The 13,911-nt window shown below is 45.4% G+C and overlaps 5 non-coding genes across 5 annotated transcripts; all 5 read left to right on the forward strand.

The window, feature by feature from the left end:
* Positions 1–2,997: 2,997 nt before the first annotated feature.
* Positions 2,998–3,071, forward strand: trnai-aau (transfer RNA isoleucine (anticodon AAU)). Its single transcript has one exon. It is a non-coding gene; the product is annotated as a tRNA-Ile (tRNA).
* Positions 3,072–4,097: 1,026 nt separating this feature from the next.
* Positions 4,098–4,171, forward strand: trnai-aau (transfer RNA isoleucine (anticodon AAU)). Its single transcript has one exon. It is a non-coding gene; the product is annotated as a tRNA-Ile (tRNA).
* Positions 4,172–6,841: 2,670 nt separating this feature from the next.
* Positions 6,842–6,915, forward strand: trnai-aau (transfer RNA isoleucine (anticodon AAU)). Its single transcript has one exon. It is a non-coding gene; the product is annotated as a tRNA-Ile (tRNA).
* A 1,573-nt stretch (positions 6,916–8,488) lies between these two features.
* Positions 8,489–8,562, forward strand: trnai-aau (transfer RNA isoleucine (anticodon AAU)). Its single transcript has one exon. It is a non-coding gene; the product is annotated as a tRNA-Ile (tRNA).
* Positions 8,563–11,782: 3,220 nt separating this feature from the next.
* On the forward strand, positions 11,783–11,856 carry trnai-aau (transfer RNA isoleucine (anticodon AAU)). The gene has a single exon. It is a non-coding gene; the product is annotated as a tRNA-Ile (tRNA).
* The last annotated feature ends 2,055 nt before the right edge of the window (positions 11,857–13,911 follow it).

Raw genomic sequence — 13,911 nt, forward strand, 5'->3', positions numbered from 1 at the left:
GTGTGAACTGGAGCTTTCTTGGATGCACAAAAAAAATATGTTTTTTGGAGAATGTGGGCATCGATCCCACTACCTCTCGCATGCTAAGCAAGCACTCTACCATTTGAGCTAATTCCCCAGCCTTTATGATTTGCCACAAGGAGCAACCAAGATGGTCCAGTCTTGTCAGGCTATGCTGTTGGTGGACTTGCTCGTTTACGCGCCAGCACTGGCCGAGGCTCTGTGCATCCTAAAAATGTTGCTCCTTTACAAGCGGCCGGTTAGCTCCGTTGGTTAGAGCATGGTGCTAATAACGCCAAGGTCGTGGGTTCGATCCCTGTACTGGCCATGAGGTACATTTTAAGTTGTTGTTTTTCGTTACCCTCTACATTGGCTTCAAGGAAACTTCCCACAGCTTTGTTTGTGGGCATCAATTGTGTGTGCTACGCTGCTCCTCTGATAGTAAGTCATGTCATTCGTTTTCATCTGACATTGTGACATCAGTGTTACATGAAAGTTGTTTGTCATTGTTACATGACAGTAGGTTGTAGTTAGACAAAACTGCATGAAGTGTGAACTGGAGCTTTCTTGGATGCACAAAAAATAATTGTTTTTTGGAGAATGTGGGCATCGATCCCACTACCTCTCGCATGCTAAGCAAGCACTCTACCATTTGAGCTAATTCCCCAGCCTGTATGATTTGCCACAAGGAGCAACCAAGAGGGTCCAGTCTTGTCAGGCTATGCTGTTGGTGGACTTGCTCGTTTACGCGCCAGCACTGGCCGAGGCTCTGTGCATCCTAAAAATGTTGCTCCTTTACAAGCGGCCGGTTACCACGTTGGTTAGAGAATGGTGCTAATAACGCCAAGGTCGTGGGTTCGATACCCGTACTGGCCATGAGGTACATTTTAAGTTGTTGTTTTTCTTTACCCTCTGCATTGGCTTCAAGAAAACTTCCCACACCTTTGTTTGTGGGCATCAATTGTGTGTGCTACGCTGCTCCTCTGAAAGTAAGTCATGTCATTCGTTTTCATCTGACATTGTGACATCAGTGTTACATGAAAGTTGCTTGTCATTGTTACATGACAGTAGGTTGTCGTTAGACAAAACTGCATGAAGTGTGAACTGGAGCTTTCTTGGATGCACAAAAAAAAAATGTTTTTTGGAGAATGTGGGCATCGATCCCACTACCTCTCGCATGCTAAGCAAGCACTCTACCATTTCAGCTAATTCCCCAGCCTTTATGATTTGCCACAAGGAGCAACCAAGATGGTCCAGTCTTGTCAGGCTATGCTGTTGGCGGACTTGCTCGTTTACGCGCCAGCACTGGCCGAGGCTCTGTGCATCCTAAAAATGTTGCTCCTTTACAAGCGGCCGGTTAGCTCCGTTGGTTAGAGCATGGTGCTAAAAAAGCAAATGTCGTGGGTTCGATACCCGTACTGGCTATGAGGTACATTTTAAGTTGTTGTTTTTCTTTTCCCTCTGCATTGGCTTCAAGGAAACTTCCCACAGCTTTGTTTGTGGGCATCAATTGTGTATGCTACGCTGCTCCTCTGATAGTAAGTCATGTCATTCGTTTTCATCTGACATTGTGACATCAGTGTTACATGAAAGTTGCTTGTCATTGTTACATGACAGTAGGTTGTAGTTAGACAAAACTGCATGAAGTGTGAACTGGAGCTTTCTTGGATGCACAAAAAAAATATGTTTTTTGGAGATTGTGGGCATCGATCCCACTACCTCTCGCATGCTAAGCAAGCACTCTACCATTTGAGCTAATTCCCCAGCCTTTATGATTTGCCACAAGGAGCAACCAAGATGGTCCAGTCTTGTCAGGCTATGCTGTTGGTGGACTTGCTCGTTTACGCGCCAGCACTGGCCGAGGCTCTGTGCATCCTAAAAATGTTGGTACTTTGCAAGCGGCCGGTTAGCTCATTTGGTTAGAGCGTGGTGCTAATAACGCCCAGGTCGTGGGTTCGATCCCCGTACTGGCCATGAGGTACATTTTAATTTGTTGTTTTTCTTTACCCTCTGCATTGGCTTCAAGAAAACTTCCCACACCTTTGTTTGTGGGCATCAATTGTGTGTGCTACGCTGCTCCTCTGAAAGTAAGTCATGTCATTCGTTTTCATCTGACATTGTGACATCAGTGTTACATGAAAGTTGCTTGTCATTGTTACATGACAGTAGGTTGTCGTTAGACAAAACTGCATGAAGTGTGAACTGGAGCTTTCTTGGATCCACAAAAAAATTGTGTTTTTTGGAGAATGTGGGCATCGATCCCACTACCACTCACATGCTAAGCAAGCACTCTACCATTTGAGCTAATTCCCCAGCCTGTATGATTTGCCACAAGGAGCAACCAAGAGGGTCCAGTCTTGTCAGGCTATGCTGCTGGTGGACTTGCTCGTTTACGCGCCAGCACTGGCCGAGGCTCTGTGCATCCTAAAAATGTTGCTCCTTTACAAGCGGCCGGTTAGCTCCGTTGGTTAGAGCATGGTGCTAATAAAGCAAAGGTCGTGGGTTCGATACCCGTACTGGCTATGAGGTACATTTTAAGTTGTTGTTTTTCTTTACCCTCTGCATTGGCTTCAAGGAAACTTCCCACAGCTTTGTTTGTGGGCATCAATTGTGTATGCTACGCTGCTCCTCTGATAGTAAGTCATGTCATTCGTTTTCATCTGACATTGTGACATCAGTGTTACATGAAAGTTGCTTGTCATTGTTACATGACAGTAGGTTGTAGTTAGACAAAACTGCATGAAGTGTGAACTGGAGCTTTCTTGGATGCACAAAAAAAAATGTTTTTTGGAGAATGTTAACATTGCTCCCACTACCTCTCACATGCTAAGCAAGCACTCTACCATTTGAGCTAATTCCCCAGCCTTAATGATTTGCCACAAGGAGCAACCAAGATGGTCCAGTCTTGTCAGGCTATGCTGTTGGTGGACTTGCTCGTTTACGCGCCAGCACTGGCCGAGGCTCTGTGCATCCTAAAAATGTTGCTACTTTGCAAGCGGCCGGTTAGCTCAGTTGGTTAGAGCGTGGTGCTAATAACGCCAAGGTCGTGGGTTCGATCCCCGTACTGGCCATGAGGTACATTTTAAGTTGTTGTTTTTCTTTACCCTCTGCATTGGCTTCAAGGAAACTTCCCACAGCTTTGTTTGTGGGCATCAATTGTGTGTGCTACGCTGCTCCTCTGAAAGTAAGTCATGTCATTCGTTTTCATCTGACATTGTGACATCAGTGTTACATGAAAGTTGCTTGTCATTGTTACATGACAGTAGGTTGTCGTTAGACAAAACTGCATGAAGTGTGAACTGGAGCTTTCTTGTATGCACAAAAAAAAATTGTGTTTTTTGGAGAATGTGGGCATCGATCCCACTACCTCTCGCATGCTAAGCAAGCACTCTACCATTTGAGCTAATTCCCGAGCCTGTATGATTTGCCACAAGGAGCAACCAAGAGGGTCCAGTCTTGTCAGGCTATGCTGTTGGTGGACTTGCTCGTTTACGCGCCAGCACTGGCCGAGGCTCTGTGCATCCTAAAAATGTTGTTGCTTTGCAAGCGGCATGTTAGCTCAGTTGGTTAGAGCGTGGTGCTAATAACGCCAAGGTCGTGGGTTCGATCCCCGTACTGGCCATGAGGTACATTTTAAGTTGTTGTTTTTCTTTACCCTCTGCATTGGCTTCAAGGAAACTTCCCACAGCTTTGTTTGTGGGCATCAATTGTGTATGCTACGCTGCTCCTCTGATAGTAAGTCATGTCATTCGTTTTCATCTGACATTGTGACATCAGTGTTACATGAAAGTTGGTTGTCATTGTTACATGACAGTAGGTTGTCGTTAGACAAAACTGCATGAAGTGTGAACTAGAGCTTTCTTGGATGCACAAAAAAAATTTTTTTTTTGGAGAATGTGGGCATCGATCCCACTACCTCTCGCATGCTAAGCAAGCACTCTACCAGTTGAGCTAATTCCCCAGCATTTATGATTTGCCACAAGGAGCAACCAAGAGGGTCCTGTCTTGTCAGGCTATGCTGTTAGTGGACTTGCTCGTTTACGCGCCAGCACTGGCCGAGGCTCTGTGCATCCTAAAAATGTTGCTCCTTTGCAAGTGGCCGGTTAGCTCAGTTGGTTAGAGCGTGGTGCTAATAACACCAAGGTCGTGGGTTCGATCCCCGTACTGGCCATGAGGTACATTTTAAGTTGTTGTTTTTCTTTACCCTCTGCATTGGCTTCAAGAAAACTTCCCACACCTTTGTTTGTGGGCATCAATTGTGTGTGCTACGCTGCTCCTCTGAAAGTAAGTCATGTCATTCGTTTTCATCTGACATTGTGACATCAGTGTTACATGAAAGTTGCTTGTCATTGTTACATGACAGTAGGTTGTCGTTAGACAAAACTGCATGAAGTGTGAACTGGAGCTTTCTTGGATCCACAAAAAAATTGTGTTTCTTGGAGAATGTGGGCATCGATCCCACTACCACTCGCATGCTAAGTAATCACTCTACCATTTGAGCTAATTCCCCAGCCTGTATGATTTGCCACAAGGAGCAACCAAGAGGGTCTAGTCTTGTCAGGCTATGCTGTTGGTGGACTTGCTCGTTTACGCGCCACCACTGGCCGAGGCTCTGTGCATCCTAAAAATGTTGATCCTTTACAAGCGGCCGGTTAGATCCGTTAGTTAGAGCATGGTGCTAATAACGCCAAGGTCGTGGTTTTGATACCCGTACTGGCCATGAGGTACATTTTAAGTTGTTGTTTTTCTTTACCCTCTGCATTGGCTTCAAGGAAACTTCCCACAGCTTTGTTTGTGGGCATCAATTGTGTGTGCTACGCTGCTCCTCTGATAGTAAGTCATGTCATTCGTTTTCATCTGACATTGTGACATCAGTGTTACATGAAAGTTGCTTGTCATTGTTACATGACAGTAGGTTGTAGTTAGACAAAACTGCATGAAGTGTGAACTGGAGCTTTCTTGGATGCACAAAAAAAAATGTTTTTTTGAGAATGTGGGCATCGATCCCTCTACCTCTCGCATGCTAAGCAAGCACTCTACCATTTGAGCTGATTCCCCAGCCTTTATGATTTGCCACAAGGAGCAACCAAGATGGTCCAGTCTTGTCAGGCTATGCTGTTGGTGGACTTGCTCGTTTACGCGCCAGCACTGGCCGAGGCTCTGTGCATCCTAAAAATGTTGCTCCTTTGCAAGCGGCCGGTTAGCTCAGTTGGTTAGAGCGTGCTGCTAATAACGCCAAGGTCGTGGGTTAGATCCCCGTACTCGCCATGAGGTACATTTTAAGTTGTTGTTTTTCTTTACCCTCTGCATTGGCTTCAAGAAAACTTCCCACACCTTTGTTTGTGGGCATCAATTGTGTGTGCTACGCTGCTCCTCTGAAAGTAAGTCATGTCATTCGTTTTCATCTGACATTGTGACATCAGTGTTACATGAAAGTTGCTTGTCATTGTTACATGACAGTAGGTTGTCGTTAGACAAAACTGCATGAAGTGTGAACTGGAGCTTTCTTGGATGCACAAAAAAAAAATGTATTCTGGAGAATGTGGGCATCGCTCCCACTACCTCTCACATTCTAAGCAAGCACTCTACCATTTGAGCTAATTCCCCAGCCTGTATGATTTGCCACAAGGAGCAACCAAGATGGTCCAGTCTTGTCAGGCTATGCTGTTGGTGGACTTGCTCGTTTAAGCGCTAGCACTGGCCGAGGCTCTGTGCATCCTAAAAATGTTGCTCCTTTGCAAGCGGTCGGTTAGCTCAGTTGGTTAGAGCGTGGTGCTAATAAAGCCAAGGTCGTGGGTTCGATCCCCGTGCTGGCCATGAGATACATTTTAAGTTGTTGTTTTTCTTTACCCTCTGCATTGGCTTCAAGAAAACTTCCCACACCTTTGTTTGTGGGCATCAATTGTGTGTGCTACGCTGCTCCTCTGAAAGTAAGTCATGTCATTCGTTTTCATCTGACATTGTGACATCAGTGTTACATGAAAGTTGGTTGTCATTGTTACATGACAGTAGGTTGTCGTTAGACAAAACTGCATGAAGTGTGAACTGGAGCTTTCTTGGATCCACAAAAAAATTGTGTTCTTTGGAGAATGTGGGCATCGATCCCACTACCACTCGCATGCTAAGCAAGCACTCTACCATTTGAGCTAATTCCCCAGCCTGTATGATTTGCCACAAGGAGCAACCAAGAGGGTCCAGTCTTGTCAGGCTATGCTGTTGGTGGACTTGCTCGTTTACGCGCCAGCACTGGCCGAGGCTCTGTGCATCCTAAAAATGTTGCTCCTTTACAAGCTGCCGGTTAGCTCCGTTGGTTAGAGCATGGTGCTAATAACGCCAAGGTCGTGGGGTCGATACCCGTACTGGCCATGAGGTACATTTTAAGTTGTTGTTTTTCTTTACCCTCTGCATTGGCTTCAAGGAAACTTCCCACAGCTTTGTTTGTGGGCATCAATTGTGTGTGCTACGCTGCTCCTCTGATAGTAAGTCATGTCATTCGTTTTCATCTGACATTGTGACATCAGTGTTACATGAAAGTTGCTTGTCATTGTTACATGACAGTAGGTTGTAGTTAGACAAAACTGCATGAAGTGTGAACTGGAGCTTTCTTGGATGCACAAAAAAAAATTTTTTTTTGGAGAATGTGGGCATCGATCCCACTACCTCTCGCATGCTAAGCAAGCACTCTACCAGTTGAGCTAATTCCCCAGCATTTATGATTTGCCACAAGGAGCAACCAAGAGGGTCCTGTCTTGTCAGGCTATGCTGTTGGTGGACTTGCTCGTTTACGCGCCAGCACTGGCCGAGGCTCTGTGCATCCTAAAAATGTTGCTCCTTTGCAAATGGCCGGTTAGCTCAGCTGGTTAGAGCGTGGTGCTAATAACGCCAAGGTCGTGGGTTCGATCCCCGTACTGGCCATGAGGTACATTTTAAGTTGTTGCTTTTCTTTACCCTCTGCATTGGCTTCAAGAAAACTTCCCACACCTTTGTTTGTGGGCATCAATTGTGTGTGCTACGCTGCTCCTCTGAAAGTAAGTCATGTCATTCGTTTTCATCTGACATTGTGACATCAGTGTTACATGAAAGTTGCTTGTCATTGTTACATGACAGTAGGTTGTCGTTAGACAAAACTGCATGAAGTGTGAACTGGAGCTTTCTTGGATCCACAAAAAAATTGTGTTTCTTGGAGAATGTGGGCATCGATCCCACTACCACTCGCATGCTAAGCAATCACTCTACCATTTGAGCTAATTCCCCAGCCTGTATGATTTGCCACAAGGAGCAACCAAGAGGGTCTAGTCTTGTCAGGCTATGCTGTTGGTGGACTTGCTCGTTTACGCGCCACCACTGGCCGAGGCTCTGTGCATCCTAAAAATGTTGATCCTTTACAAGCGGCCGGTTAGATCCGTTAGTTAGAGCATGGTGCTAATAACGCCAAGGTCGTGGTTTTGATACCCGTACTGGCCATGAGGTACATTTTAAGTTGTTGTTTTTCTTTACCCTCTGCATTGGCTTTGAAGGAAACTTCCCACAGCTTTGTTTGTGGGCATCAATTGTGTGTGCTACGCTGCTCCTCTGATAGTAAGTCATGTCATTCGTTTTCATCTGACATTGTGACATCAGTGTTACATGAAAGTTGCTTGTCATTGTTACATGACAGTAGGTTGTCGTTAGACAAAACTGCATGAAGTGTGAACTGGAGCTTTCTTGGATCCACAAAAAAATTGTGTTTTTTGGAGAATGTGGGGATTGATCCCACTACCACTCGAATGCTAAGCAAGCACTCTACCATTTGAGCTAATTCCCCAGCCTGTATGATTTGCCACAAGGAGCAACCAAGAGGGTCCAGTCTTGTCAGGCTATGCTGTTGGTGGACTTGCTCGTTTACGCGCCAGCACTGGCCGAGGCTCTGTGCATCCTAAAAATGTTGCTCCTTTACAAGCGGCCGGTTAGCTCCGTTGGTTAGAGCATGGTGCTAATAACGCCAAGGTTCTGGGTTCGATACCCGTACTGGCCATGAGGTACATTTTAAGTTGTTGTTTTTCTTTACCCTCTGCATTGGCTTCAAGGAAACTTCCCACAGCTTTGTTTGTGGGCATCAATTGTGTGTGCTACGCTGCTCCTCTGATAGTAAGTCATGTCATTCGTTTTCATCTGACATTGTGACATCAGTGTTACATGAAAGTTGCTTGTCATTGTTACATGACAGTAGGTTGTAGTTAGACAAAACTGCATGAAGTGTGAACTGGAGCTTTCTTGGATGCACAAAAAAAATTGTTTTTTGGAGAATGTGGGCATCGATCCCACTACCTCTCGCATGCTACGCAAGCACTCTACCATTTGAGCTAATTCCCCAGCCTTTATGATTTGCCACAAGAAGCAACCAAGAGGGTCCAGTCTTGTCAGGCTATGCTGTTGGTGGACTTGCTCGTTTAAGCGCCAGCACTGGCCGAGGCTCTGTGCATCCTAAAAATGTTACTCCTTTGCAAGCGGCCGGTTAGCTCAGTTGGTTAGAGCGTGGTGCTAATAACGCCAAGGTCGTGGGTTCGATCCCCGTACTGGCCATGAGATACATTTTAAGTTGTTGTTTTTCTTTACCCTCTGCATTGGCTTCAAGAAAACATCCCACACCTTTGTTTGTGGGCATCAATTGTGTGTGCTACGCTGCTCCTCTGAAAGTAAGTCATGTCATTCGTTTTCATCTGACATTGTGACATCAGTGTTACATGAAAGTTGGTTGTCATTGTTACATGACAGTAGGTTGTCGTTAGACAAAACTGCATGAAGTGTGAACTGGAGCTTTCTTGGATCCACAAAAAAATTGTGTTTTTTGGAGAATGTGGGCATCGATCCGACTACCACTCGCATGCTAAGCAAGCACTCTACCATTTGAGCTAATTCCCCAGCCTGTATGATTTGCCACAAGGAGCAACCAAGAGGGTCCAGTCTTGTCAGGCTATGCTGTTGGTGGACTTGCTCGTTTACGCGCCAGCACTGGCCGAGGCTCTGTGCATCCTAAAAATGTTGCTCCTTTACAAGCTGCCGGTTAGCTCCGTTGGTTAGAGCATGGTGCTAATAACGCCAAGGTCGTGGGGTCGATACCCGTACTGGCCATGAGGTACATTTTAAGTTGTTGTTTTTCTTTACCCTCTGCATTGGCTTCAAGGAAACTTCCCACAGCTTTGTTTGTGGGCATCAATTGTGTGTGCTACGCTGCTCCTCTGATAGTAAGTCATGTCATTCGTTTTCATCTGACATTGTGACATCAGTGTTACATGAAAGTTGCTTGTCATTGTTACATGACAGTAGGTTGTAGTTAGACAAAACTGCATGAAGTGTGAACTGGAGCTTTCTTGGATGCACAAAAAAAAAATTTTTTTTGGAGAATGTGGGCATCGATCCCACTACCTCTCGCATGCTAAGCAAGCACTCTACCAGTTGAGCTAATTCCCCAGCATTTATGATTTGCCACAAGGAGCAACCAAGAGGGTCCTGTCTTGTCAGGCTATGCTGTTGGTGGACTTGCTCGTTTACGCGCCAGCACTGGCCGAGGCTCTGTGCATCCTAAAAATGTTGCTCCTTTGCAAATGGCCGGTTAGCTCAGCTGGTTAGAGCGTGGTGCTAATAACGCCAAGGTCGTGGGTTCGATCCCCGTACTGTCCATGAGGTACATTTTAAGTTGTTGCTTTTCTTTACCCTCTGCATTGGCTTCAAGAAAACTTCCCACACCTTTGTTTGTGGGCATCAATTGTGTGTGCTACGCTGCTCCTCTGAAAGTAAGTCATGTCATTCGTTTTCATCTGACATTGTGACATCAGTGTTACATGAAAGTTGGTTGTCATTGTTACATGACAGTAGGTTGTCGTTAGACAAAACTGCATGAAGTGTGAACTGGAGCTTTCTTGGATCCACAAAAAAATTGTGTTTCTTGGAGAATGTGGGCATCGATCCCACTACCACTCGCATGCTAAGCAATCACTCTACCATTTGAGCTAATTCCCCAGCCTGTATGATTTGCCACAAGGAGCAACCAAGAGGGTCCAGTCTTGTCAGGCTATGCTGTTGGTGGACTTGCTCGTTTACGCGCCAGCACTGGCCGAGGCTCTGTGCATCCTAAAAATGTTGCTCCTTTACAAGTGGCCGGTTAGCTCCGTTGGTTAGAGCATTGTGCTAATAACGCCAAGGTTCTGGGTTCGATACCCGTACTGGCCATGAGGTACATTTTAAGTTGTTGTTTTTCTTTACCCTCTGCATTGGCTTCAAGGAAACTTCCCACAGCTTTGTTTGTGGGCATCAATTGTGTGTGCTACGCTGCTCCTCTGATAGTAAGTCATGTCATTCGTTTTCATCTGACATTGTGACATCAGTGTTACATGAAAGTTGCTTGTCATTGTTACATGACAGTAGGTTGTCGTTAGACAAAACTGCATGAAGTGTGAACTAGAGCTTTCTTGGATCCACAAAAAAATTGTGTTTTTTGGAGAATGTGGACATCGATCCAACTACCACTCGCATGCTAAGCAAGCACTCTACCATTTGAGCTAATTCCCCAGCCTGTATGATTTGCCACAAGGAGCAACCAAGAGGGTCTAGTCTTGTCAGGCTATGCTGTTGGTGCACTTGCTCGTTTACGCGCCAGCACAGGCCGAGGCTCTGTGCATCCTAAAAATGTTGCTCCTTTACAAGTGGCCGGTTAGCTCCGTTGGTTAGAGCATTGTGCTAATAACGCCAAGGTTCTGGGTTCGATACCCGTACTGGCCATGAGGTACATTTTAAGTTGTTGTTTTTCTTTACCCTCTGCATTGGCTTCAAGGAAACTTCCCACAGCTTTGTTTGTGGGCATCAATTGTGTGTGCTACGCTGCTCCTCTGATAGTAAGTCATGTCATTCGTTTTCATCTGACATTGTGACATCAGTGTTACATGAAAGTTGCTTGTCATTGTTACATGACAGTAGGTTGTCGTTAGACAAAACTGCATGAAGTGTGAACTAGAGCTTTCTTGGATCCACAAAAAAATTGTGTTTTTTGGAGAATGTGGACATCGATCCAACTACCACTCGCATGCTAAGCAAGCACTCTACCATTTGAGCTAATTCCCCAGCCTGTATGATTTGCCACAAGGAGCAACCAAGAGGGTCTAGTCTTGTCAGGCTATGCTGTTGGTGCACTTGCTCGTTTACGCGCCAGCACAGGCCGAGGCTCTGTGCATCCTAAAAATGTTGGTCCATTACAAGCGGCCGGTTAGCTCCGTTGGTTAGAGCATGGTGCTAATAACGCCAAGGTCGTGGGTTAGATACCCGTACTGGCCATGAGGTACAATTTAAGTTGTTGTTTTTCTTTACCCTCTGCATTGGCTTCAAGGAAACTTCCCACAGCTTTGTTTGTGGGCATCAATTGTGTGTGCTACGCTGCTCCTCTGATAGTAAGTCATGTCATTCGTTTTCATCTGACATTGTGACATCAGTGTTACATGAAAGTTGGTTGTCATTGTTACATGACAGTAGGTTGTCGTTAGACAAAACTGCATGAAGTGTGAACTAGAGCTTTCTTGGATGCACAAAAAAATTTTTTTTTTTGGAGAATGTGGGCATCGATCCCACTACCTCTCGCATGCTAAGCAAGCACTCTACCAGTTGAGCTAATTCCCCAGCATTTATGATTTGCCACAAGGAGCAACCAAGAGGGTCCTGTCTTGTCAGGCTATGCTGTTAGTGGACTTGCTCGTTTACGCGCCAGCACTGGCCGAGGCTCTGTGCATCCTAAAAATGTTGCTCCTTTGCAAGTGGCCGGTTAGCTCAGTTGGTTAGAGCGTGGTGCTAATAACGCCAAGGTCGTGGGTTCGATCCCCGTACTGGCCATGAGGTACATTTTAAGTTGTTGTTTTTCTTTACCCTCTGCATTGGCTTCAAGAAAACTTCCCACACCTTTGTTTGTGGGCATCAATTGTGTGTGCTACGCTGCTCCTCTGAAAGTAAGTCATGTCATTCGTTTTCATCTGACATTGTGACATCAGTGTTACATGAAAGTTGCTTGTCATTGTTACATGACAGTAGGTTGTCGTTAGACAAAACTGCATGAAGTGTGAACTAGAGCTTTCTTGGATCCACAAAAAAATTGTGTTTTTTGGAGAATGTGGACATCGATCCAACTACCACTCGCATGCTAAGCAAGCACTCTACCATTTGAGCTAATTCCCCAGCCTGTATGATTTGCCACAAGGAGCAACCAAGAGGGTCTAGTCTTGTCAGGCTATGCTGTTGGTGCACTTGCTCGTTTACGCGCCAGCACAGGCCGAGGCTCTGTGCATCCTAAAAATGTTGCTCCATTACAAGCGGCCGGTTAGCTCCGTTGGTTAGAGCATGGTGCTAATAACGCCAAGGTCGTGGGTAAGATACCCGTACTGGCCATGAGGTACAATTTAAGTTGTTGTTTTTCTTTACCCTCTGCATTGGCTTCAAGGAAACTTCCCAAAGCTTTGTTTGTGGGCATCAATTGTGTGTGCTACGCTGCTCCTCTGATAGTAAGTCATGTCATTCGTTTTCATCTGACATTGTGACATCAGTGTTACATGAAAGTTGGTTGTCATTGTTACATGACAGTAGGTTGTCGTTAGACAAAACTGCATGAAGTGTGAACTAGAGCTTTCTTGGATGCACAAAAAAAAAATGTATTCTGGAGAATGTGGGCATCGCTCCCACTACCTCTCACATTCTAAGCAAGCACTCTACCATTTGAGCTAATTCCCCAGCCTGTATGATTTGCCACAAGGAGCAACCAAGATGGTCCAGTCTTGTCAGGCTATGCTGTTGGTGGACTTGCTCGTTTAAGCGCTAGCACTGGCCGAGGCTCTGTGCATCCTAAAAATGTTGATCCTTTACAAGCGGCCGGTTAGCTCAGTTGGTTAGAGCATGGTGCTAATAAAGCCAAGGTCGTGGGTTCGATCCCCGTACTGGCCATGAGATACATTTTAAGTTGTTGTTTTTCTTTACCCTCTGCATTGGCTTCAAGAAAACTTCCCACACCTTTGTTTGTGGGCATCAATTGTGTGTGCTACGCTGCTCCTCTGAAAGTAAGTCATGTCATTCGTTTTCATCTGACATTGTGACATCAGTGTTACATGAAAGTTGCTTGTCATTGTTACATGGCAGTAGGTTGTCGTTAGACAAAACTGCATGAAGTGTGAACTGGAGCTTTCTTGGATGCACAAAAAAAAAAAATATTCTGGAGAATGTGGGCATCGCTCCCACTACCTCTCACATGCTAAGCAAGCACTCCACCATTTGAGCTAATTCCCCAGCCTGTATGATTTGCCACAAGGAGCAACCAAGATGGTCCAGTCTTGTCAGGCTATGCTGTTGGTGGACTTGCTCGTTTAAGCGCTAGCACTGGCCGAGGCTCTGTGCATCCTAAAAATGTTGCTCCTTTGCAAGCGGTCGGTTAGCTCAGTTGGTTAGAGCGTGGTGCTAATAAAGCCAAGGTCTTGGGTTCGATCCCCGTACTGGCCATGAGATACATTTTAAGTTGTTGTTTTTCTTTACCCTCTGCATTGGCTTCAAGAAAACTTCCCACACCTTTGTTTGTGGGCATCAATTGTGTGTGCTACGCTGCTCCTCTGAAAGTAAGTCATGTCATTCGTTTTCATCTGACATTGTGACATCAGTGTTACATGAAAGTTGCTTGTCATTGTTACATGACAGTAGGTTGTAGTTAGACAAAACTGCATGAAGTGTGAACTGGAGCTTTCTTGGATGCACAAAAAAAATTGTTTTTTGGAGAATGTGGGCATCGATCCCACTACCTCTCGCATGCTACGCAAGCACTCTACCATTTGAGCTAATTCCCCAGCCTTTATGATTTGCCACAAGGAGCAACCAAGATGGTCCAGTCTTGTCAGGCTATGCTGTTGGTGGACT

The sequence above is a fragment of the Salvelinus fontinalis genome, unplaced genomic scaffold, assembly GCF_029448725.1.
Source record: "Salvelinus fontinalis isolate EN_2023a unplaced genomic scaffold, ASM2944872v1 scaffold_0099, whole genome shotgun sequence".
NCBI lineage: Eukaryota > Metazoa > Chordata > Actinopteri > Salmoniformes > Salmonidae > Salvelinus > Salvelinus fontinalis.